The 22,914-nt window shown below is 39.4% G+C and overlaps 1 long non-coding RNA gene across 2 annotated transcripts in view; it reads right to left on the reverse strand.

The window, feature by feature from the left end:
* The window catches only part of LOC121076236, a 28,621-nt gene extending 10,817 nt beyond the window's left edge, over positions 1 to 17,804 (reverse strand). The window contains exons 1-2 of one of the 2 annotated variants that reach the window (XR_005823411.1): positions 17,655 to 17,804; positions 16,544 to 16,654 (exon numbers count right to left, since the gene is read on the reverse strand). This is a non-coding gene — a long non-coding RNA (uncharacterized LOC121076236). The remainder of the gene's footprint in view (positions 1 to 16,543; positions 16,655 to 17,654) is intronic. The other variant, XR_005823410.1, reaches the window with a different exon arrangement.
* Positions 17,805 to 22,914: the final 5,110 nt, after the last annotated feature.

Raw genomic sequence — 22,914 nt, forward strand, 5'->3', positions numbered from 1 at the left:
CCAAGAAATCCTAACTAGATTCAATATTTTTTTGAGCTAATTAGGAGGCCCAAAGGGGTGAACATTGATGATGAAGAGCAAGTGGCATAAAGTGTCTCAGAGCTCTGCATTGTATGACAACATTTCCTGATGGAGAAAAATGCACTTGGTGGGAGAAAGACTATGTGCACTGGGGCAACCAGCAGCTATCTTCACAGTGTTTATTTATATTTGCGTTGTCTTCATGACCTATGCCAGGGTCAGCCTAAAAGAGCTGGTAGAGAAAAGCTGAGGTCCTCTGTTAAAGTCTGCTTCCACCCTGGTGATTCTGCTGCATGTTATTTGGAGCCATCCCTGACTGTAGGACATGGCACTGGAGAAAAATTTCTTTAAGCCACACTTGGACATCCTCTCTGAGTGAATGCATTGTTTTTCTCCTAATGGGAACCCAAAGTGAATTAATGTGAATGCACTTGTGGCTCAGAAAACTAAAGTCTAGGAACAAAACAAGGATCAAAGCAAAATGACCACATTGCCTCACAGTTCCATCTCCTGCAGGAGCAGAGCTCTGCTGTAAGAGAGATTCCCATGCTCACGGAATGGAAACTCAGGAAGCATTAAAAAGTTAATACAATTCAACAATTTACACCAAGATTTCATATTAAAAACATCTATTTACTTCTATGCTAAAAAAAAAAAAAAAGTATTTTTGCATTACTCTACTACTCTACCTGCCATTTTCTCTAAAACACAGAAACTTATCAAGAAAAGACTGAAAGAAAAAGGGAAAACAAGGCATCAAGTAACAGGCATATTGTTGTATTTGTGTGCTTTCATTCAACACAGGATTATATTTCATTTTGAATCATTCCAGAGTTCGGAAAGAAAGGGAGGGAAAGAAGGAGGGAAAGGACATTGGGATAATAGGCTTTTTCCTAGGGGTCTCAAATAACAACAATTTTACAACATTCAAGTAGGTGCATAAACCAGGTGTGGTTTTGCTTCTTGAAATTCCAGTCACTAGTCCCACTCCAGCAAGGACGTGGAAAGACAAAGGTGTGCAAATCTTCAGTGGTCCAATGGTTAGAGCTGAGAAAAGGAAGACAGACCCCTTGGCTCACCAGCCACAGACAGGCAATGTAGCCCTGAGGCTGTTGCAAAGCACCCAGTGTTCAGAAGTGTCACGATAACTCCTGTTTAAACCAGCGGGATCTGCAAGAACCACACACCTCTGGAGGGATGGGGGGAAGTCAGGCTCTAAAATGTTATGGTTTCCCCCAATGTAAAATGGGGTTAATCATACATCCCTAACCCACAGGGGTGTTGTGAAGATTGATCAGTTAATGTTTGTACAGAGCTTTGGAAATGTAAAGTGCTATATAAATGCTAAGGATTATTATGTTCCACTCTTTCTCTGCAGCTGAACCCTTTGGGGAAAAGGAAGAAAAATCTATTAAAAAGTGCGACTTGCATTTTATATCTCTGCTTCTTTTTCTCTTCCTTGATGCTTTTAGTAACTTGGGTGGAGGGGGTGGGGAAGAGTGGAAATCTTCAAAAAGGATTTGAGGGCTCCAGTTCAGATTCCTTTGTCAGTCTCCCTCACCAGTAGCCAACCCCATTTTCATTCATACATATTTAAGGTGAGATCTGACCTCTTTTTAGATACATATATATATATATATATACATATACAGATATATAGATACATTTTATTTAGATACATTTATTTAGATACATATATATGTATATGTATATATATGTGTGTGTATATATATATATATATATATATATACACACACACCTGTGGTTAGTGCCTGGGCTCAAACCAGAGCTTCTAATGCATGATTTGTCCCTAGTCTCTGCTCTAATCTCTACATTAGTACCAAGGCTGCAGGGCTCATCAACCAGATCTGCTTGGGCTTTGATTTACCTCAGTAGTTGGTTACTGGATGATTACCAGAATGAGTTTCACCTTGTGAGATGTCTAGCTCCAATTTGACTCATAGCTGTGAGCCCGAAGTGTAGGTTCCATGAGTAGAAAATACCATTGGAAGATACCCTTAAATTTTAAGTTGGGGAAAGAGAAAAAGCACATGACAGGAATCTGTCCTGCCAAGCCCAAGAGCATCTACAGAGTCATTGAGCCGAATAATTTGTCCTCTCATGCAAGTTAATATCCAAAGAAACCTTGTCCTAAAGCTAAAGCTCCTGTCTGCCATATAAAACTTTTAAACCATGCAAACACATGGTGGCTGTAGGTATGCATGAATTGTGCGATTACTCTGGGCACACCCTACAAGAGGTATGACTCCTTCCTAAAGATAACGCACCCCAAAGACGCAGCATCTCCCTCACCTTCATATACAGTGAACATTTCTTTGCACGCATAGCCCCACACATATGCAAACCACCTCGTCCTCTCCCAGCCATTCTGCTACTTTGGATTAGACCTTTAATACACTGAAACCAGTGGAAAGATTCCCGTTGGTCATCAGTGACTGTAACTGCTTCAGATGCAAAGCTGATTAAGTTGCTCATGATCATACATGGATTCAATGATAGACACAAGCAGCTGGCACTCTCGGCACTCTCTCACACACAACCCCAGGGAAACTCACAGCAAGTATATTACACCTCCTGAAAAATAAATAAATAAATAAAATAAATAAAGCATTACCAGGATAAGAATTTCCAAATCAGAAAATTATCAGAGTGGGGAACTAAACTCCCACGCGGAAAGGGAAAACTACAACACAAATAGTCTCAATAACACACTTGATTCATACTGATGTCACTGCAACAAGGTTTTAATAAAGGAATGGACCTTTCTTTTAAGCAATACCTCCTCTCAACTAAAATCCTCTGCAAGTAAGAGCTTTATTATCTCCAATTTCTTGGCAGTCACCAGAGGAAAGGTCACTTAATAAAGTGCATTTATTCCTCATTTCAGGAAAACAATATGTCATCCCTGTGTTCATTATTTACCAAATTGTCTTCATTTTTTTCTTCACCTGTTGGGCTTTTGGCTATAAAAATAAATAATATTATAAAACTAAGCCAGATATTTTCAGGAAGGATCAGAATTTGTCAAACAAGCTCAGTTCATAGAGAGTGAAAGAGTGAAAGTCAGAGTGATGGTGCTAAATGATTCATCCTCAGGAAAAGATATACAGTTAGAAATGCAGACTGGAAGAGGGCTGAGTTTAAGTAAACTGAGAAAGTCATAAACTGTGAGGGTAAGCAGTGGTAGTAGCTCAAAATGCACGATAGATAAAGACTGAAAAAGTTTTAAAAACGAGAAAAAAGACTTTTTAAAATCTGAATCATTGCATCATTCTAGGATTTTCTGATCTCGTGATAATGAAACACTTGACCAAAGAAAAATTAAGATCTGAATTTTCTTGTTGAGGACTGGAGTCCAAATTTTCAATTAACCTAACAACTCATTGAAAATAAAAAAGGTAAAAATCTCCAAGATTATTACAGGTTGCAGGATCTTTGAAGACTGTACCTAAGAGCACAAATACTCAACAGGTTTTGGGATGTAAGCTCCGCAGGCATTTCTCAAAAAAACTCACGTATCACAGATTTGTACATTCAGCACTGCAGTTCTCATCACAGCATTTTCCTCCCCCAGTCTCTCCATTTCACCTGTGTATATCCACAGTCTTAAGAAGAATGAAGTAACACAAGGTAAAGCTAGGATACGGTTTAAAATATTACATATCACAACACTATTTTTTTCAGCTAGCATTGAATTTTTATCCTCAGCATTTTTCAAGCAACTCTAGACAGAACTAATAGGATATGCGTCTACCACATCTGCGACTTTTTAATTTGTGTATGTTGCATCCTACTTCGCTTCTCTCCATCTGCTTGTTGTCTTTTTAAGCTACGATGGTGCAGCGAGTCTTACACGTGGACACTACGGGGACAGAGTCTGTCTGCCTGCATCCCTTTCCAAATCAAAGCCCTGTTCTCCAGAAAAGGGATACGTTCTTCCATCCTTCTCAGTGCCAAACACCATGGCACTAAGATGTAGGGCTGGAGTGAGATTTCGTGATAAGGCGTAATTTAAAATACACCAGCATCCCTGTGATGCAGTAAAAGGCCCTTACCTAGAGGTACCACGTATTTCTGTCTTGATTTTAAACAGTTGGGCTGGCGAAACCCTGCTTGTGTACACAGAATATCTACTGCCAGGCTATGCAGCATGGGTGGAAGTTAGGGGGGCACCCTCAGTGCAAAACCAAACCTTTAGGGGGTTAATGTGCCATCTTGAATAACTCCTTTGGTTGAAGTTTACTAAATCCAGCCAGCAGACTGTCTGATTGTTAATAGGATTTCCAGTGTAATATCTCCTTGTAAACAAAATACTGCACTTATCTGCTGGACACTTAAGTTGCATGCATGTGTGTGTGTGTCTGCGCATGCATGGCCCTTCGGATTTCTTCCCTGCATTCATTAAACATCAGAAGTAATCCCCTCATGGTGCAGCCAAAAATAAAATGTGAAAACTGTTTAAAGCAGCCTATAGGATACAAAACAAAAAAAGCAGGTCCTTGGAATAAAATGTACTAAACTCTTCAGAAAACATTTAAAGACTTCTCACCTTTTATCCATACTGGGAGCAGTGTTATCTTTCTTTTCCTTCCATCCACCCTTTCCTCTTCTCCCTGCATCCCACAAATACACACAACCTCATTTTCCTATTTGATCTTGTGCTGTGTGCTCTATGTCCCTATCACATCACAGTGGCCCTCTGAAGTGTAGCTCATTCTGTCACCCCCAAGCAGGCAGCATTATCAAGCATTTTGTTATCAAAATGGCTCATCATGGTGATCATCACTTCTGACCATCACAGTACTTGCAGGGCGTCCTGTGTTAAGTTATAGTGTGCAGGATTTCTTTAAGCTGCCATGGAAACTAGCACTAATGCTTTATTGTAACATAGAAGGAAGACAGCTGGATTGCTTACTTTTTCCTATTTACTTTTCTTTTATTCCACTAAGCATGTTCATGAGCCTGTTTTCTGTATTTAGTCTCTCTCTGCTTCCAGTAGAGCAAATTACCTGCACAAGTTGATCTGGTCAAGACATGTTGTATTATCAGATAATGATCTTTAATATGTCACTGCCATCTTAAGTCTATGTATTTGAAATAGAAACCAGTAATGAGAAAAGCCTCTGTCCCAAGCTTGCTGTAAGACTTACAACATGTAAATCCACAATTATGAAACTAGAAAACTTGTGATATTATCGATATCAGCTAGTGGTACAACCAGACCTGTCACTTGCTTGATCCTCATAGGTAACTTCATGCAATTTTTCCTCTGTCTCTTCCCAAATGCTTCTATCTAAAGGATGAGCCCACAACACAAGCAAGCAGCAGCAGAAGCCCATAGTCATGGTGATATTCTGGAAGGATATAGTCACAGGGATAGTTGTTGCTTTTAATCGAGAAACTTTTCCTCCACATCTGAAGGCTTTGTGTTGACAGCAGCTGTAGCAGAGAGAACTTCACTCCTGTAACTTCCAGTTAAAGCATTTGAGCTTCAAGCACCAATATAAAGCCTCCTGAATTTTGCCCAACACTCGAAGCCATCTAGGATGGAACACCAACAAAAAGTGTTGCTGCTATGAGTTCAGATTTTTTGTTGTTTTGTTTTTAGTCAACAGAAGTTGTCCAGCAAATAGTATTTCAGAAGTTTAAACTCACAGGGATAAAGGCAAAAAGATGCAAGCACAACGAATTCATGTCCAAAAAGAGAAACTTCACAGTTTAGCTGGCAACCACATAGACAACGTTGACATCACCTTTTCTTCCTTACAGATAGTAATTTTGAGGGTCTTCTTGTATGTATGAGCAAGTGAACCCAAATTCTAACAGATGAATTGAGACGTAGACTGGATAGTTCAAATCCAAATATCTGGGACATTTTCTGGTTGCCAACTCATAAAGCTTCAGACAGCTATTATACAGAGAGAAAATAGTAGTTCCCAATTTTAGCCTAGAAATCCACAAACATTTATTTTTGTTTTAATTAAAAGCAAATAAGATTCCTAAATAGCAAGCCTCATGTATCAAATGGCTAATGTTATCTCATTCTGCAGTTTTAGCCAGCTCTCCCCAGTGGTCTGCCAAATAAATACCATTCTTTGTTTCATCCAGATTGATCTTCAAATCAGTCTGCCCTCCACCCAGCTTCTATCTTCTGAAGACACTAAATGTATCATTCCAGCACATTAGTGTAATTGCCTATAATAGAGATGTGCAGTTAGAGGTAATTTACATGCACATATGCCTAACAGTGCCCTCACATACTCATTGAGCATAAGGGATGGCAGGTAGAACCTTGTGAATGAGTTAGATGAACGCTTTCTCATTATTATTCTCTATATATTTCTTAAAAGAGAGAAAAAAAAGAAAAAAGAAAGAAGGAACAAAAGGACAAAAGTGACGTCAACAGCATATCCATGTACTTCTGTGAGGTACCTCATTATCACAATCACTCAGTAAGAGCAGAAGCTTTGCAGGTAGAACGGCATGGTCATATACATAGCTAGAAGATCCTCAGTGGACAATCCCCCCTAGTACAGACCCTGTACTTCACGGAAGTCTAAAATGTAAGAGCAACCTGAAGACTTCAATAATCACAAAATTTAGCATTTTAGGATTCCATGTTATTCCATGTTATGTTTAGTTAATAATTCCACTTTCTCAATACCCTATACTGCTTTTATATTTTCAACCTGTACATTAATTCCCCTTCCCACTTTGCCATGTAATTTACTTTGGCTTCAGCATACATGATAACATGGTGTTTTTGAGGCAAAACAAAAAGTTAACTTAACGAGTTAAAATCCCTGAATCTGATTTTAAACTTGACCATATTTTACTTTCAATGCCATACAGAGCATCTACTCCATTGAGTCATGAGGCTGAAAATAAACCAAACCTAACATTTAAATTATGATTTTACGCAGCTGAAATGTCTCTTTCATACCTCATTGAGTAATTTGCAATGTAAAACTTCTGCCACAGAAGATCCTTATTCAGTGATTTTTATATGGATCTTGCTATTTAGGGAGAAGCATCAGAAAAAAAAAAAAAAAAAAAAAGAGCCTACCTTAGAGGAGGCGTAAGTCAGACTGTTTCTGCTGAGGACCCAGTCCGGAGTGTCAGATGCTTTTCAAGTTCACCTTCTGAAAATGTAATGTTTTCTTACATGTCCAGCATGATTTTAAAACTTCCCTTGCATTTCATTTTTAAACCAGCAGGACTCTTATGGCTAGATCTACTCTCCCTCACACCTCAGAATATTACTTAATGCGGAGGCATAGGTGGGGAGGAAATCTTTGCAAAAAATCCTTCACAGAATTTCATCCAGCCTGTAATTCTGGCGGATACTGGTGGGTACTACTGGGGACTTTGCATTGCCTTTTGAGCACCATGCCAGGCAGAGCCCTCCTTACTCACTATTTTCACAAGAAACTCTTTTTTTTTTTTTTTTATTGTCCATGCATATGAGACTCCATGGCTTCAGGCTCAGTGTTGATAACTTTGGTGCCAATACACTTCCATCCTAGGCATATTTCTTCTCCCAGTTCCTACAGGGGACTCTCAAAGGAGACACTTGGGGTGAGAGAGTTATGGCAGGACTATAGACCCTGACTTATAATCATAGGGAGATGCAGATTCGTATACAGATCTAGTGGACGCATTGCAGAACAATAGATTACATTTTATGGCACAGGTTTCATTTCATAAACTGAAATGCTTGTATAAGTAATCATCGACTTTTAATCCGTATTAGTGGTATAAAAGGATCGGACAGAGGCAAGCAAATTTACACACACTTAAACAAGAAGCTTCCTCAAGGACTTCCCTCTTCCCTTTGTTCTCCAGCGACAGGTACATTTTCTCTCCCTTTCTCTTGTAACTTCATCTTTATTGATTTTATAATAAACCACATGTTTCAATGATCAGCAATTTTTCAGATACAATGATAATACTTTGCTTTTATAGAATAATATTTTGCACTCCTGGCTTCTTCCAAGCCAGTATTTCAAGCACTTTGCAAGCTTCACTTACTTAATGCAGATCAATTACAGGCAGCACCTCTTTTAATAACTCTGCTTTTCCTTCAAGGGAATTGCGTTTGGCAAACTTGAATCATGGTTCAGTGTTAACATAAACACACAAATAATACAACGCAAACACAAATGACTTCCCCGTTTACAAAAGACAGCATGGCACACGGTATTAACCACTAATCCCAGCTTTAGATTACTTTTCGTTTGGATTCCCCAGAAATGAAAATGTGCTCTGATTTTCCTTCCGTTATTTGTTGGGCTGGAGGAGTTGTCACTAGGAAGCCTGACACTATGCCCACCTCTTCCCATGTCAGCTGCCATTGAGGCCCTGGCAAGCTATGTGGCTGAAGCAGGATACCTCAGTCTCTTCTTCCCCATGCTTAGGGTTTCTGGATAAGGGAGAACCACCACTGTTCTGCACATTATAAAACTTTTAGCAAGAGGCTAATGAAATGCAAAGCTTTCTATAAGACCAGCACTAGCCTTCCTATCAAATCATCTGAAATATTTATTTGCCCTCTTGAATAATTGATAGGGGCATCAGCTCTCCCGGTCAATTGATTTATTAAGGGACTGTTTGGAATTAAACAGCTTAAAGATATTAGATTTAGCAGCGACCTTGCTTGTTAGCATATTCATTTACCTACGGGAGCTCCCATTAGATATTGTTAATACATGACGTTCCCAGTCACGGCCTGGATCTCCTCAAATTGCATTAACACTGGGCTGTTTAGCCACAGAATAACAGGTTTGATTGAGTGCTTGGGCTTGGTGTAATTAGATTTTCCTAGAAAAGGGGGGACTATTTTAATGCTGTGTGCGTTAAACTAGATATGTCATCAGCATTACTGTAATTGGCAAACAGGAGCTTTGGAGACCTGGCTGTGCGCGAATGTTTGTGTTTATGACTTGTCCTGCCATTGTCATAGATGGCATATAATAGCCCTGCTCACTTACATATGCATGACGCTGATAGAAAGTAGCTGGCCTCTTTAATAAGCATCTCTTTTGAAATTGGGGGAATATTCTATACTGAATAATGGGATCAATTTATTGTTAGTTAAAACTGCCAATTATTTCTCTCACTGAAAAGGTCATGAGACTGGTTAATCAATGATGAAAATGTAGTGTGTGTTTGTGCGGATGCTCATTCTATGGATCTGTTAGATATATAGTAAGACGACTGCTCTGCAAGGTGCGGATCTTTCACTTGCCAACTCTGTGAAAACTTGGAGAACACCTTTACACCCTGCTCACTGCAGTTTTACACCACTTCCACCAGGGCACATCTCCACTCATTTCAATTATTCCAGCATGAAATAGAGCAACATAGCAGTGAATCGGGCACTTCATTTCGAATTACATGCACCTTGCTATAATTAAAGGTGCATGCAGGTAATCAAATGCTTGCTACCCATGTCTAACTGCAGGCTTCCTTGGGGTCAAATTATATTCCTTCAAATGCACATGCATGAAATTGCCGTTGGCTTCAAAGGGCTCTGTATGCCAAAGCTCTGTAATAAATGCACCTGCAATTCTGTGATGTGTTCTGGACACTGTGTTAGTAGGGGCACATGGAAGCACTGGACAGAGTTCAGAGAAGAGCAACAAAGAGATCGCAGGGCACAGGGCAATTGTTATAGAACCGGGGGCATTTGCTGTGACTTAAAAAGGCAAAAACAGAAGCATGGTTATAAGATGTACTCATCTGGTCTGCAAAGTTCAGAGAGTACTCAGCACAGTCAATGGAAGCATTGTTTCCATTACCAGTTTGATTATAAAGATTTAGGATGGCCCATGAAAACACAGTTGTTCACAGTCAATTCAGGCAGCTAACAACGAGCCTGTGTTTCAACAAGTTTGGAAACTACTGATGCAGTTACTAAGAACAGCAAATGTATGTATTTATGTGAACACACAAATACGTATATGAGAATGGTTTGTTAGGTAGAACTTAAAATTGAAGTTACTACAGGAGAGAATAAAGTTTGAAGTAATAAACATTCTGTGGTCAGGAGCCTGGACATAAGCTTGTGTCCTCAATACAGTAATTTGTCACTAAACAAACAGCAAAAGGAAAAGAAAATTCTTTTGCCGTCCTCTCCCACAAACAGTAGTAGGAAAAGTCCTAAAGGACATACCCAAATGTCACCAAGACGATGAATCCACTGAAAAAAAGTCTGCAGTATCGTTATCAAGTTTTCCGTATTTTTTCTCTTTAATGAACAGATTTGTTCTGCCAGTTCTTCAACAAGTGAGGAATCCAGCCTTCCCTTACCCTTTTTTTTTTTTCCTTCCATTGGGACAGAAGTACTGGAAATCTTGTGGGGGATTTTTATTTTTTATTTTTTTTTTTAAAGCCAGATTATTTCATGTGCCAAAGTACCATTCTTGGGGAAAAAAAAAAAAAAAAAGATTTCCAAGAAGGGTTCTGTGTTCAGCCAAAGCAGTAAACAAAAAACAAAACAAAACAAAACAAAAGAACAACAAAAGTCATTTATTCCTGAATAAAAGGAATTTAAGTTAGAGGAAAGGACTTGAAGCAATAAACTGGCAGGTGACTGGCAGAGACAGCTGCCTGAATATTTGAAACTGGCCTGAGTTTTATAAAGTGTATTTATTTTATTTGTGCTCAAACATGCACTTATTAGTAACATGATCCTGCTGCTAAACGCCAGGTCAGGACAAGGGTGTTTTAGAGCCAGGGCTTCAGAGCTGAACTCCACACGTGGTTGCTCTCCTTTCTGTCCCACACTGGCAAACTAAGACTGGGGAAAGATGCCTCTCAGTTACACAAACAAAATGATGAAACCGCATGGATTTTCTCGACAAGACAGGCACGAAACTGAAATAGAATGACCCACCTCCAGATTTCTACTCGGGCCCAGAGATGTCATTATGCTCATTTACATTCGCAGGACTTGTGCAAACTGTTTTTTTCTTGTGACGCTGCACTTTCTGGCTCCAACTGACCCTGAAGCTTCTCAGCCCACATATTCCCTTTAATAGGCAAGTTTCATGGCTTACAGACACACTGGCCGTCAGCGTACAGCTAACATTCATCAGAGGTTGTGATGCAAATTTCTAGCTGAAACAAGACGTAACTTTTTTTTTTTTTAACGCATTTCTGGCAAATATTTAGAGTACAAACTTCTGGATTTCTAAAGCAGTACTGTCAAAAAAAGTCAAAAATTCCTCCTGTTTCAGTGCTGGAAATCCCAGGAGGACCAGAAAGGGAGTCTAATCTTAAATGCAAAGTGAAACTGGCAACCTGACTCCCCCCGTTACTGAAAGGAAAAGAAACCAAAATTGCTTTTGCAAGCAATAAATAACCAAGCAGGTTTTTTTTGTTTGTTTGTTTGCATGCAACTAATAATCTAGCAGATTTTTTTTTTAAATGGACCCAGTTTCTGTTACTTAAAAAAATATATATTAACAGGTAAAATATTTTCCAGAATCTCAAGTTATCTGCAGAATAGCCTTAAGAAGGCATCAGGTGTCCCCGTGCTACTGATCAGGCAAACACAATCACTCTGCACCCAAAAAGCCACCTACACTCACGGAGCACAGCCGTGCACAAGTAGTCCCACACTAATAATCAAACAGTCCCATGCCAGCAATCAATTCAGTTCAGTGGTAAAGAATTTCTTGCTGTAAATAAAAAGTAGAATAAACTGGAACTAATGATTTATCCCATGTTTTCTGTGAATTGCTATTCCACTAGGCATGACATTGAACCAGAGAAAAAAAAGACTAGATGTTGAATATAAACAGAGTAGGGTTTGCATTCCTGGGCTGATGTTTTATTTAAAAAAGCAATTTTGGTTGCCATTCCTTTTTTTGTTGTTGTTGTTAGAAAGAAAATGAATATTTTCCAAGTACTGCTTTTTCCATTGGTTCATCTCAGCTGCAAGAAACTACTTAAAATAACCATGAGCTTTCTTTCTTTTCCAATGTCTGCAAGAAAAGCATGTATTCAAGTAACAGCAACAGCAAACACTGCCCAATCCTTAATCACTGCTTACTGATTTAGGTCCATTTCATTAGCAGGCAGCCCTTTTCCAGAAAGCCATTTTCTTGGCAGGGAGCACAGACTGTTTGCAGGGACGCAGGGCCGTGTCCCCCCACCACGCTGCGTCCTCCGGGGCGGGCCAGCCCAGGAAGGCAGTGGGAGTTTTAGTGCCAGAGTTTGGTCTGACAATCCACATCTCTGGATAAGTGTGAATGAGTGTTAGATAGGAAGTAGGAGGCTGGATACAAAGGACCCAACAGGGCATAAAAACAATACATATTGCACACTGAGAGACTCCTCTCAACAAGAATTGAAGGGGAGAGAGAGAGAATTTCACTCTTTGCATTGAGAGATTTTCTTGGTACTTGGTTTGTTTACAATTGTTTAAGCGTCAGCATAAAAATAATGGATTTGGGGAGAAAGACCTGTTAAAAACCTTCCTTGTTTTAGAACAGTTTTTCACTCCCTCCCTTCCCTAGTCACTATTTGTCACAGTCAACTACTGAAATCCTCTATTAATCGCTAAATCCAGATAATAGCAGAGGTGGGTTGGCTGACCTGTGAAATTAGGTCTGCATGTAAAAAGGAATTGAGCTGTGCGAGCTTTCGAAATAACACTGTCGGTATTTACATTAGCATTTGAACATCAAAGATCTCCCCTGGGCTCCTCTAGGTGCCTCTAATCCAAGTACCAGTCAAGCAACTCAGTTTTTCCATCCATCCATCCCAGCTGGGAGACCCTCGGAGATATCATCCTGGCCAACCAAGAGGCAGGCAAGGAGCTCCTCGCCGGTTGCCAGTCCCCAGGTTTTTGTGAGAGCAGAACCCGCCCCGCCCCCCCCCCCCCAAAAAAAAAAAATTGCTAGCTCCAAGAGAAGAGGGGAAAATCAGCATTTTTATTTCACAGGAGAAACAGCCCGTCCACCTTGTGGGCAAGCATGTACACAAATTGTAATTACCATCTTAAAAAGAAGCCTTCAAATTCACCAGGCTCAGCAGACTCTGGGAAAGTAGAAATTAAAAGGAAGACTAAAAATGATTTTCTTCTGTTATTACTAGTAATATTGTTATTTTTTCTAAGAAGCATTCAACCTAAGAACCCTGAAGGGTACTGCATCAAAAACTACAAGCTCACTTGTTTATGTGAGCACAAGTGCTGCCATTGCAGCTGCGCCTGCAGTCACTGCTGTCACTTAGAAGTCCCATGGAAACCTTTCCATGTGGTTGCTCACCTTCCCATTCTACAGATGGGTAAAATAAAGGCTCTAGCAACACCAGCTACCACTTCTAGCTCAACCCTGTATTCTACAGGGAATAACATTGAGTGAGCAAGTACCTCTGGAATTCTGATAATTTGGGTGTATTTGCTCTCACCCATCCCAAACTAAGACATCTATTCTAATTGACTATGGTTTAAAATTTACCTAGAACTGTTTTCCAAAGCAGTAGAAAGGCTGTATTACCACCCTATTAGCTCCAACCTCTCCGGGTGTGTGAGGGGGGTGAGAACAGAGGGGGGGGGGAATCGTTTACTATCATTTGCTAATAGGGTAGGTGAACTGCACAGCATCAAGTGTGCTTCCTCCCGAGGCCCATTCCCAGACACATTAGCTGCTTAACTCAAGAAACCCAAGGTGAAGGCTGATCTAACACCTTCTTTAGGATATTTCAAAGAAAATAAAAAAGTGGAAAATAATCTAGAAAAAATCCACAACAGCCACGTAAAAAAGTTGTCATGGATTTACTGGCATATTGAAAGTCATCATGATCTAAGGTAGCGAAAGAAATCTCTCACCTTTAGACTGCCACACCACCTCTTATTTTTAATGGACCTTTACTGAATTTATGCACAGAGAAAGTAGAAAAGAGATCACCTTTAAGGCTTTTCCTTTCTTTTCTTGCCTTTTTCTTTCCTTTTTTTTAAATGACAATAGAATTTTTTTTTCCTAAAGTTGTATTAGGGATTCACTTAAGCAGAAATGAACTGTAATATGCAAATAGTTCTAATTGGACTGCTAATAGAGCGTGTCTCTGTTGTTTTTTTGTAGGGAGTTTTATGCCTATGTAATCAGTGCAGACAGCCGTTAAGTAAATGAAGAGGCAACTAACAATGTCAGAAAAGAGACCGGGCGGTTCCAGCTGACACTACCCTAATCTTCCAGGACCCATTAAATGGCAGTTTCAACGCATTACCTACCATAACATCCTTGAATATCACTGATTTTATTTGCAGTATCAAACATTCCATTTCATGCCCCATTAACAGTAGGAGCCTGGGCTTTTTGACGCAGCTAAACATTTTACTAACTACCTGGACTAAGTAACCAATTAACTTTTGGAGACAATACGGCCAATTAAGCGCGAAAAGGTAAGGCTGTCATCCCCCACTAAAATTGAATTTCCTTTTCCTGATGGCACTTATTGTCAGTGTTCAATTCTTAATGGAGATTTGGTCCCTATTAAAAAGATGAAGCCGAAGGATAATGGGAAAGTTCAGAGGACTTGGTTCCTAAAGAGTAGGTCAGAAAATGTCCCAATTGGCCACTAATTCAGTCATCTTTTCTTCATGCCAGCTCTCTTACTGGAATAGTATTGGCAATATAACTCTAATCTGACCTACCGTGATAACACATTGTGCAATATGGCAGCTTCAGAGACATGGGTACGCACACAGGGGTAGTTAGGGATCTTGCATGGGAAAGAGTCAAAATATAAACAAAAATATAACTGTTGGATTTTCACAGTCAAAATACCATTTTTCTCACATGCTGAGCTGTTTAGCATGGTGCTGAGCCCTTGAGAGAGCGCTTAAGCCAAGGGAGCAGGCACTTGTGGTGTTTACTTGAGCCTCGCTGGCTGCTAGGCAAACCACATTGGATGTGTGTTTGTGTAAGCTCTAAGTGTTCATCATCATAATTTACATTGATTTTTTAAATCATTGCCATCCAGTTGAAGCCTTCTGCTCTGTCTTGGGGTCACTAATACATGAAGATTACAGCCTATGTGCTGTAATAAACATTAATAAACATTTTTTTCCTAGGTAGTAGTATTCCCATAGATACTGCATAAAGAAAAAGAGTTTTAAGAGTAGACACCTATGTTTATATACAGAGAATTTTTATTTTATAGATCTACTCTGAGTAAAAACATACCATCCCCTACCACAGAAAGAAGTTCATGCTGAAAAACCATCTCAAACAAACCATTGGGCATCAAGCTCAGCACATCAACATATGCGTATTTCATAAGGTCTTTCAACAAAGCACAACACTTTGTTAGAATAACTTTTCAACATGATTTTAGGAATTCTTTTTTCAGAAATGAGTCGAAGGAAGACGCATAAAGGTACAGGTCAGTATGCAGACACAAGAAATCGCAAAAGTGCAGAGGAGTCTTTTATGCAAGAATTTGATAACCAGAAGTGCATGGAAAACATCAGGAAGAGGCTGCAAAATTTGCTATGGCTCTACCCTAAAGGTGTTGTTGGTTATGGGTCAGACAAGTACATGTGCTTGGCTCGTTGTCAGACAGGTGTGTACAGATAATCTCCCATCCCAAGGAAAGCATCCTCTTAGCTAAAAAGAGCACGCATCCTTCAAGGGCACCTAGTGTTTGAAAGGATGCCAGGCCAAGCATGGCTGAGGTGCAATATTCAAGGATTATGTTCTTACAATACTACATAATGTGGAGTCCCTTTATCTGCAGCAATGGTATGTGTTGAAGTGTACTATAATGAAAATACAAGTGTATTATAGCCCTCAAGAGGAAGCCATGAAACATCACATTTTTGAGAATGAATAAGTCCCAGAGCTGGTTTTGTGGCTTTCCAAACTTTGTGAATATCTCCATTATGTCATAGAAAGCTAAAACCCACATTAAGACACAAGCCTTCCCTGACATAGCATATTTAAAGCTTAGTCCATCCAAAACACAGAATTAGAATATTATAGAATTTAGAATTATAATATTCTAAATGTTATAATTCAAGTCTAATCTCTTAAATATATAAAATAACCAGGCAAGAAATCAAGTGAACTGATTTCGGTCTGTTCTAATAGACAAAATATAACTTTAGCTTTTCTCCGTGATGCTTTACACCATTAATTACTTGTGGGCAGAACCCTAGCCTCCATATTGCTACTTGTGGTTAAGTGATTTCATTGTTTCACCGAATGAATCTTCCCATTAAGCCTGGTGTCTTTAGGCTTTTGCGAGACCCTGGTTCACATTGTCTCTATGGAGGTCTCATTATCCTGAGTGACTTACTACCCCAGTTTGGAACAGGTATTACCAGGTTACCCTATGAAGAAAGTGTTTAAAGTTATTGAAACGTTCTTGCAGTCAGAGAAGTGACTAAGAGCAGCTTCCATCTCCCTCTTGACTGTAATATATCTTCAAGATTTTTTCCAGTTAAGCTTCTATTGCAACAAAGTTGAAAAAATAAAGTTTTTCCTACCTTGCACATCACTGACTACTGAAATTCCACAGCAATAGGAATTCCAAAGTTGGAAGGGACCCATAAGGATCATTGAGTCTGGTTCCTGGCATCGAGTCCATCTCCTGTCTTCTGTTGGAGAACACACAGAAATGTCAAGAGATTACTTTCTCTTTTCTCCCTGACTGAATCAGATGTACTGTATTAAAACCTTAGCCTATAAGTTGATTGAATTTTTATCATGTTTCAAATATACATTCCCCAACCCTTTTCTGTTTTAAACTTATGGGTTTGGTTTTATGTTTTTTTTGTTTGTTTTGTGTTTTTTTCCCCCGAGTAAATATATTTGACTTTTTGTCAGCTCCAAAAATATAAAATTTGCAGCCTTGTCATAAAAGTGATTAATTCTAACTTGAAGAAAAAAAGTTTCATGAAACTATTTAGTTTAATATCAAGTTGTAATGAGAAAAAAAATGTAAAAAAACTTTTTAAATGAACTATTTAGAAGTATTTAAAAGCTTCCCTCTCCACACCCTTGAAGATATATGGAGTTAAGTTAACAGCAGTTCATAGTTGAATCTTGCTCAATGGGAATTTTCCATTACTGTCAACAAAAAGTCCCTAATACTCATGGGTTCTAACAACAGTCATAGTTATGAAAAACACATGGCCTTAATAACAAACTAAATCTCAAAAAAAAAACTAAAATGCAGTTGTGTGAGGACAGGACTCAGCTGGGCATCAAGTCTAGAAGCAGCTGTTACAGTGTCTAGGGCTGTCTAGTCCCTACAGTCCTCGAACACGAAGGGCAGAAGACCAAATAGAAAGATACTATGGTCTTCATCTCTAACATTCTTCTCCATCCAGTAGCACCAGAACTATCTCTCAAGTAAGCATAGTTCAGACTCATGCAACAACAATTATAAACCTCCTCTTGATGTTATGTTGGTATATGCATCTCCATGGAGAGCACCAAGCCTCTTCCTTCCCCTGCTGAGTTGCCCTATTGAAAGCAACACTATAGCTAAGGCTACAGTGCCGTTCAGAGAGCCTAGTCCCACAGCCAGATTCTCCTTCTACAAGAACTGCTTATTTTCAGTCTCCTAGCTAAACAAGTTACTCTAACACAAACCTTTTAAGAGAATCCTTATCCAGCTTTAGCTTCTCTATCCCAGCAGCTTTTTCATCGTCCTTTCACCATAAGCCCTATTGCTTTGCTTCCAGCTCCCTAGCTAATAATACTATCAGAACAAAAGAAAGAATTCAGCTAGCACCTTCAGCACTCAATATATCTCATCTGGTGTAACCAGAAATACAAGCCACCTGTGAGCTGAGGCTCCCACATTACACAAACCTGCCAGGTTGATGTAGTTTATGCTAATTAGTAAAATACTTAAGCTTTCACTTCTCCATTGCAAGGCTGTATCTTGTTATGTATGAAGTGGGAGAAGAGAATGATTTCACACAGAAACCTCTCTCTTTGTCCTAGGTTTTTGGCAGGAGGTGTTCAGGGCCTCTGGAGGACCTGGTTCCCTGAGCCAGAAAATCAGAGTCCTGTGGACAGTGCTGCTTTCTTCATCAGGGTGCTTTATAAATCCTAAGTTCTTTTCAAAGCCTCATTAATAGAGAAACCAACTCTGTCCTTGAAAGACTGTTTTGTGGAAGTGTAAGGGCACCTTTTATTCACGCTGTGTTTCTCTATAGGCTCCTAAAGATGCTCAGTGCTTCACAAAGAAGTTTATTCTATGAAAAAGGTTAAGAAAATGTGTAAAGCTTAGATATTGCAGCCTCTATAGATCTATCCTAAATGCCTTGCTTTTGTCTTTGGTTATTGTATAATGGGTATCACAAGTGTGAAATTCCATATCAATTGCAGAAGTACCATGTAACGTGCTAGTAATTTCTTGAAGAGTTATTCTGCTTTATACAGCAAATGATCCCCATTCCTCCCATTCACCAGAAGTGGGATTCTGACCCTACGCAGAGACCAGCACAGGCAGCTCCTCATAGCCACGCAGGTTCATGTTTGCAGGATCAGAGCTTTTCTTGCTTTCATTTGTGTTCCCTCCTTCTGCCTCCCTCCTCCCATCTCTACTTCTCCTCTGTGCCGCGCTCTTCTTCAGAACAAGAAATTCTTACCACTCTGCACAGCCACAGAACTTGAAATCCCACCAGCGCTGGAATTTTTTCCAGTTGAGAGCTCTGGGTACAAAATAGACCTCCTTATTTGCAACCAAAGGGTAGCTCATTGCCTGACCAGGAAATGTCAGGGTGTAGGGTTGCAGGGGTAATTACTGGGAGGCTGGAGCAGGCCAAGGCCATAAATCCTCTGCTGTCTGCTTGAGGAGTTGTGCACTGAAGCTGTCTGGTTGTATGCTGTTTGCCAGGTTAACAGCATGTTCATCTTGGTGGGGACTATATCTCAGGTCTTCGACACTCACGAATGGAGAAATGCTAGGGAAATTGGAGCTGGGACTCAATAAACACCACTGGTTTGGGATCCTGTTGAGAAGTTCCCCAGTACTAGCTATCCAAAATCACTCATCACTTCCAAACATCTGATTAGTCTGGATTTCCTCTTACCATTTTTGATATGAGTAATTAGTTGAATGATATTCTATGTGTTTTGCAGACTTATACCACTCCCACATCTTGCAGAAACAAATGTTTTACCTCATCTAGTTTTGAATTACTTTCTGTTTTTGTCTTTCCTTAGAAACAAAGGACCGTGTTTCAGCCAGAGCCTGTTACATATGTGGTTCCTTTTAATCCATTGACAAAATTCCACTTTTGACAGCCATAATCCAAATGAAGGAGGAGAAAACACACGAGGAATTTGCCACCTCTTAAAGTAATTTCATTCCTCAACTTAAAGTCGTTACTAACCCCTGCAACACTTAATTAATTGAAATGACTTTAGCTGTGGGAATCTGTGGTGAAGAGGTCTCTAATAGTTACATGCAATTCGACCTGGAATTCAGTTAGAGCTAAAAGATACTTGAACAACATTTTTCAAGGAATGAAAAATAAAGATCCTCTTGAATTTAATCAGCTTTTTTTTTTTTTTTTTCCTTTGTCCTGCCTCTTGTTTTCCCTCAGGGATTTTGCTGGACATAATTCCTTGCCCACTGATGTACACCAAGTACCTGCCTAAGCACAACTTTAGCTGCAGAAGAGAGATGAAATAACAGATACAAGACTGGAGGCTTTGTTATTCAAACTCTGGAAAAGTCAGTGTCATTAAAAAATCTAATTCCAAACCACTCTAAAATGTCCCTTCGCTGATGAGAATGACTCGTATAATAGATAATAGTTATAAAGATGGTAGCTCTTTGTAGGAGACACTCCCTGCTCATTCATATTTATGATAACAAATTGTGATATCCCAGCCTGACTAATAAAGTTTGTGCAGCACTATATCTCTCAGAAAGGATTCCAAGAGATTTAACTGACCAAAGTCTTCAGCAGATAAACGGGAATTGTTTTGTTCATGGCAGAGACCTGGCTGATTCAGACATAGCTCTTGCTGGTATTTTCCAGCAGTGATAAGAAAGGACTCGGAGGTGAAGGGAGGAATATAACAGATTTATATAGGAAAGCATAAGGTGGTCATGCAAACTATGTCTAGTCAGAAGAATGGTTCTAATAAATCTTTTCAGTCATTTAAAATGGTCACAGCAACTTTATGTATTATAGATTATCAGAATGATTCTTTAGTCCAGATTGCAGTCAGATACCTAAATCCTAATAGTAGGATGCTTAGGGAATCACAGGCTACTAGGATTGTTCCCTGCTTTCTTTATCTCCCTTCCTTTTTCTTAAATATCTCGGTTTCTTCAGTACAAGCTGGTGCTGTGCTATGGACATTCTATCCAGCATATCTTGTAAGTCACACTGACTGTTCTCAGAGAGTGAGAGGAAAGCAAGAGAGTGAACAGGAAAAATACCCCCACACAATTATACAAGATGTTCAAACTTGCCTGAATTTTGGTATGAGCCCTGTGTGAAACAAGGACCTGCAGAAAGAGCTGCCTTATCAGAACTAACATTGAATCTCTCAAAAAAGATGTCACAGCTGTCCAATCTAACCTAGGGGAACACTAATGCAATTATATCAAGGCATGCCACAGAACTCTTGGTGCTATAAATAATAATAAAGGGTAAATAATAAAAAAATAAAACACAAGCCCCACAAGTGAGATGTTTTAAATGAAAGGTGATGCACTGTGAACTTAACACACTAGCCCTTTAGCCTTTCTGTTAACAAGGTAATCTGATTGCCATTGATTTTTTTCACCTCTGTAACTAAGAAGGTGATGGAATGGTGTCCACGCAGATGTATTGAATCAGATACTAAACAAAGAGCAACATAAAGAACAATTATCAGCAGCCTTGCCTTCAGCTTGCTGATTATGACATTACTGAAGAGACAAGGTCTGGGTGACTTAAACCAAAAGGCAAAAAAAAATAAAGAGGAGCGAGGAAACCGATATACGTTTACTATCTGTCTGTATACAGACAGTTCTTTGCCTTTACTAAAATACGTATTTTCCCTCTGCAGCTAAATAGGTGTTGGAGTATGATCTAGCTAATTAGTTTGATCATGTTAGAGAAAAAAAATAGCATAGAGGCAAGGGTCAGACAATAGTTTACATTTTTTGTCCTACATGGAGGATAGCTAGAAAATTCTGTATGGAGAATTTTGTGTTTAAGGTTCTGTCTGCCGAATATTACTGGGCTTAATTGTTGCCTGCATGATGATGATTAGGCAGTTTTTCCTAAGGGTTTTGGAATACACAGGCTTCTATAAGGTTCAGAGCTCAATAGACTATTAGTAGGTTTTATATAGCTACGTTTGAATGACGTACAGAGGAATGGTTGGCCAGATTCTTGCAGGGTATAAAATGAGAAAGCACCATTCATCCACGTCGCTCTATTGATTTCAAAGCAGTTGGTCCAATTTGCACAGGCTGAGAATAAGGACTGGATAATAGGAAGACTAACACTGTAAACTCTAACCTTGTGGTATTAGATTTCAGTTTGTCCAAATGGCACAGGCTGTTCCACTTGCATTTCTAGCAGCACACTTTTACCTGACCCAGCCTATGTAAACAGTACAGCCAAGAAGCTCTAGTGCTCGGCTGCCTTTATGTACTAGCAAAAGTAATGACGCCTAGTATGTAGTATTATTATTTTATGACATCAGCATAGTATGACATTTTCTCAAGGGCAGCCCATATCCCTTGCCCTCCTCCATATTGGCAGCCATCACTAATTGACTGTGAAAGTGGAGAATTCAATGGTTTAAGGTGATCTCTTCTCTGAACTCCAAAACAGTTTGTGGATGGAAATCAGCTGAAGCAAAACATTGGTTCAATTACACTGTCAAGGGATATAGCTCCTGTACAACAAAGAGGTAAACACTTAAAGGAGCCAATCCACTACTACGTATCACTGATATTATCATTCTATTTCAGATGTGGCAATCATGTGAATTAATAAAAGCCAACACTGACATCGCCTAACTAAAAAAAGCCATGGTGAGCTTCTGTTGCTGTGAGGAATGAGTGATACATGTTTGGTCTGGATAACACCCCCACGCCCTTGCTCACAAGGGTTAGAAATTTCCCCTGTGAAACTGAGGTACCGTCAAAACCCTGTCATTCATTGAGAATAAGGCAGCCAGTTTTGTCCTTGACGTTATATCAAAGGGCTAAATTGTAATCTTCTTACTTATGTCAAACAAAACTTTCTCGTCTCATTCCCTTCATTGGTTTATTCAAGGCATAAAGCACTACCTAGTATGAATAAAGAAGAGAGTCTACTTATGCATTCAGTGTCCATGCACCTCTGACTGTGTGTTCTTTACTGTGTAATAATTGATGACATCTTCCAAAGACAGCCTAAAGGACAGGTACATAAACTGCAAGAATCGAAATGGACACACCTTAAATAGGATCTCTTGGTTCTTAGACTATTCCCACTGAACCCTAATTATTGTAGAATATTTACCTTTGCTTATAAGGGCAAGAGCTGGTTTATCAGATATGGATGAGACTATTTAACAACAATTTACTATGGCTCAAGAACACTGAGGACTTATCTTCTTGTCAGTTAAATAGTACCTGGTGGAAATTAAACTTGCATGCTTTCTCATCACTGAGGAAAAGATTTTTTATCTCTCGATTATGCTGGAACGGTTAGTTGTTTCTTCACCTTCGGCAAAGAAATGAAGCTTCTTCTAGCTTGTGCAGTTAATCCAGAACTGAGCATTTTGACATTCTGTTCATCCACCACAGAAATTAATTGGACCTTAGTCCTGAGGATAAGGGTAGAAAACATTGACTGGATTTTATGTTAAACTACTTTGTAGAACAAATCGAATGTACAGG

This window comes from Cygnus olor, chromosome 11 (assembly GCF_009769625.2).
Source record: "Cygnus olor isolate bCygOlo1 chromosome 11, bCygOlo1.pri.v2, whole genome shotgun sequence".
NCBI lineage: Eukaryota > Metazoa > Chordata > Aves > Anseriformes > Anatidae > Cygnus > Cygnus olor.